Raw genomic sequence first — 4,083 nt, forward strand, 5'->3', positions numbered from 1 at the left:
TTGCAGGAGAGATGCCTTGGAAAATCTCCAAGTCACCCAGTCCTGCAGTCGTACCTGGAAGGCACCTTCAAGAAAGAAGCCTCAGGAAGGCAACAGGACAGTAAGTCCTGCACTCGGTCCCAAGGGCTCCTGCCACAAGGACAGGAGACTCCTGTCAAGGATTGTGGTCTGGCCTCGAGGGCACTGGCAGCAGGGATGGGAGATGCCTCCGGGGTACCAAATCCCACACTCTGCCCTCAAGGGCACCTGCAGAAGAGAAGGCTCAGGGAGACCACGGGTTGGCAAGTCCTGTGGTCTGGTCTCGAGTTCAGCTGCAGCAATAACGCCTTGGAAAGGCTCCGGTTTGGACAGGAACGAGCGCGCTGTGTGGGGGCTCCTCACAGCACCGCTCTGTCCTGTCCTGTCCCGTTGTGTGCTCTGAGACCTGTGGTGTGCTCTTGTCACTGCCAGCTCCTATGTCACCACGTGTCACAAAGGGCCCTTGGACACCTGTTCTATGCCACAGTGCCCACGCTGCTCCGTGTCACAAAGGGCCCCTGCACACACTGCCCCTTGCCCTGGGGCCACCCCCAGCCCACCCAAAGTGGCCCAGGTTGAAGGAATCTCTCACCCCAGATGTCTAAGACAGCCCAACAGGGTCTTTAGGAACAGCTCAAACCATCAGCAAACGCTGCCCTGCTCTGTGGGCTCAGGGCAGCAGAAGGAAACCCCAGGGCTCTGCTGGGCAGGGCATGGGGCCTTCCACAGAAGCTGGCTCGGCCTCCTTGGGACACATCCTGGCCAGTGGCCATCCTAAACCCACGGGTGTGACACGGACATGGAACGTGGGGGCCAGGGTATGAATGCTGCTTTGACCCTTGCGGCCTGGGGAGCGCTGACATCAGCAGGTGTGGCAGAGTCCCCACCGAAGCAGACCTGCCACCCTCCAAGCCCTGGCAGCGCTGGTGCCCATCTCCTGTCCCAGAGACCTGTGCCCCTGGGGGGCTTCTGTGCCAGAGGGAGCCAAAGCCCACAGGCACTGGGGACTGTGCTCCTTCCTGCAGGGGCTGTTGGCAGGAGCACCTGGAGACACTGCTGGCAACACTTGGTCTCGGTCAGAAGCTCTCACTCCATGCTGAAATTATTTTCTCATTGAAGTCATTTCCTTCAGCACAAAAACACCTTAGTGGCAAAGGCACAGAAGAATCTGGCATTTAGGAATCCTCACTTCAGAAAAGCTTTACTTCCCGTTGCTCAACTCAAGTAGTTCCAAAAATTTGCAAACTTCCCAACTTCATTGGGATGGCCTGAGAAGGTGAAGAGTTGGAATTTTGCTTCCTGTCTCAAAGCAGCAACTCATTTGCCTTAACATCCAATGAGAGTCACGTAAAATAACACTGCACAGAGGTAAAAAAAGGGCCATTCTTTTTTTTGCAAATGGTTTTCTATGAAGAGATGATATTATCCTAATTCTCTTAAAGAATAAAAGCTCTCAAGAAATTAAAGTCCACTCAGTGTTACAAAAGTAGCCCAAACAAATGAGTAGATGGCAAAAGGGCTAATCCTCCCCCTGGTACAGATATCTAAGTGGCCAGTAAAATACAGCTCTCCCCTCTTGTTCCCTGCAGGAAAATCAGGACGATGAACAAGAATAGTCACAGGTATTCTTTCTGCCCTCTGTAACCAAATCGGTGCCAAACCACAGATGCTGCTTTCAAACTGACTCAAATTCCAGCCTACACTTCTCACCTTCCAGACAACTCCTTCCCCAACAACCCACAAACACCAACACCCCCAAACTCCAACACAGAAGCTCTCAACACCCCAGCAGGACCCCCAGCTGTCCCTGTCCCTCTGCAGAGCTTTCCCACCCTCCAGCAGACCCCCTGGTTCCCTGCACATGCCAGGGGATGGCACTCAGGAGGATTTGCTCTAAGGCCTCCCTCGATGGCAAGCTCAGGCTGCCAGGCCTGTGGTTCCTGGATCACCCTTCCCACCTCACTGGGAGCTCCCTGGGAAGCACTTTCCTTGAGAAGCAAGCCCCTTTCCTCCAAAGGCATTTCCCCAAATGTTTTGCTTTCCTGGGGAACACCAATACACTCTTAAGAAAAGCTGGCAAGGCTGAATGACTTCAGGTCCTTTCAGGACAGGCACTCCAGCTCTAGCTCGTATTCCCCCAAGTGTGTTTCCAGGTGGAGGTTCAGAGGTGCAGCCCCAGGCCCTCTACAAACACAAGCTGCCCACTGCCTCTTCACCTGCCTCAACTCCCGCCTGCGGTCACAGCAGCAAAACCAGGCTGTTCCCAGCCAGAGCCCAGAGCCCTGTTCCTGCAGGATGCTCTTGCCAGCACCTTCCAGGACTCTCAGCTGTGCATGCAGAGCTTTTCATGCTGGCTCCCAACAGGCTTTGGAATGCAGAGCACAACCTGGCTGGCTCTGCCACCAGCACACCCCAAACACAGGCAGAGGAAGAAGCAGCAGGGGCTGTTTTGCAGCCATGCCCAAGAGAAACAGGAAGGGTGCCCTCCCTCTGGTCTCACTTGGTTGGCTTTCTGACTGGCTCTGAGCCTGGGGCTGCCATTCCTTGGTTGTGGGGACCAGAACCACACCTGGGATCCCAGCACTGCCTGACAGCGCTCCAGGCACTGGCACGGTCGCGCCTCCGAGTCTCAGGCACCCTGCTGCAGCTTCATTTGTCCTTAGGCACACCCAAAGCTCTCTGTTAAGCCCAGATGGTCTCTGGTTCTGCCCTTTCCCTGATCCTGTGCAGGGATGGAGCACTGCTGTGCTTTCAGGAAGCTGTTCTTGAAACCTTCCAGCATTCCAAGCTCCTTTGCCCTCCATGGATGCTTGCCATGGAATCCCTCACAGCTGGGTTCAGAGCATCCTCAGGTTTGCTCTTCCAGAGTCCAGGGGCTCCAGGGTGCTCAGCAAGATCTGTAACTCCACAGTGTTGTGGAACTGGACTTCCAGCACAGGGACCTTTCCAGCCTGATCTGCCCTCGTTCCTCTGTGTCTGTGCAAAAAACACAGTGTGGAAGAGAATGGCAGGAGGGGCCTGTGTGTCCCAGGGCTCTGGATTTGCATCACTCCAGCTCCACAGAGATGCAGGTAAAGCAAAGAAGCCAAACTGTTTATTAATGGAAGGCAAAGCAAAGGGATGAGCTGGGATGGAAGAAAGGGGATGGGCAGGTTCTGAGGGCTGTCAACAGCAAGAGAGAAGGCAGGAGCTATGGGAGCTTCCCTCAGGCTCAGCTGTGACAGTCATCAGCTGTGCCTGGAGCTCCAGCTGATCTCCTCTGCTCTCCAGGTGGTCTCACCTTCCAAGGGATCTGGAGGTCTTAAAGAGACACTGGTTCTTCTGAGCCTGCAGATGAAAGTAGTTCTGCAGCTCTTCCCTCAAACATCACCTGAACAAATATGCTTATTCAGGAGGGGCTGTTGTCTTCATTCAGGCCTTGAAGGGCTGAAAGAGAGAGGAACAGAGCCACAGTCAGAACCTGGATGTGCAGGAATCCAAGGAGACCTTTCTGCCAGAGCCATCCCACCCAGCTCTTGCCATGGCCACAAGAGAGGAGGGGCCAAGGGGATCAGCTGCAAGGTGCCGGCCATGAATCCCCCTGCCCACATCCCTGAAATCTCTGTGTGCTCTGCCCACAGCACCCTGCCACACAAGGAGCAAAGCCCACCACAGCCAGGGCAGGGATTGCAGCTCCCTGCCCAGGGATTGCAGCTCACCCAGCCAGCCCCTGCTGACAGCCCACTGCCCTCACCACCCTCACAGAGGGCCTGGAGCTCTTCCTTCTGCCCCATCAGGACCAGCCTGGCCATCCTTGGGAACACAAGCTCACCATAACTAAGGCTGCTGTGGCTATTATCCAGTTTGCTTTATGGCTTAATAAGGTGAGGAATTAATGGATTTTTAACTTCCTCTGGAAGGCAGGCACATGGATTCAGAGCTATGAGACACTAAGTGTATGTTTTGGGGTTACTTTAATAATGGTACTTACTGTGAGGAAATGACACTGGGGGAAATTTTCTCCCAACCCTTCACCCAGCTCTTTGGGTCTGCCCCACCAGTTTTCAAAGGGTTCAGATCCACTCT

Source organism: Haemorhous mexicanus, chromosome 16 (genome assembly GCF_027477595.1).
Source record: "Haemorhous mexicanus isolate bHaeMex1 chromosome 16, bHaeMex1.pri, whole genome shotgun sequence".
Lineage (NCBI taxonomy): Eukaryota > Metazoa > Chordata > Aves > Passeriformes > Fringillidae > Haemorhous > Haemorhous mexicanus.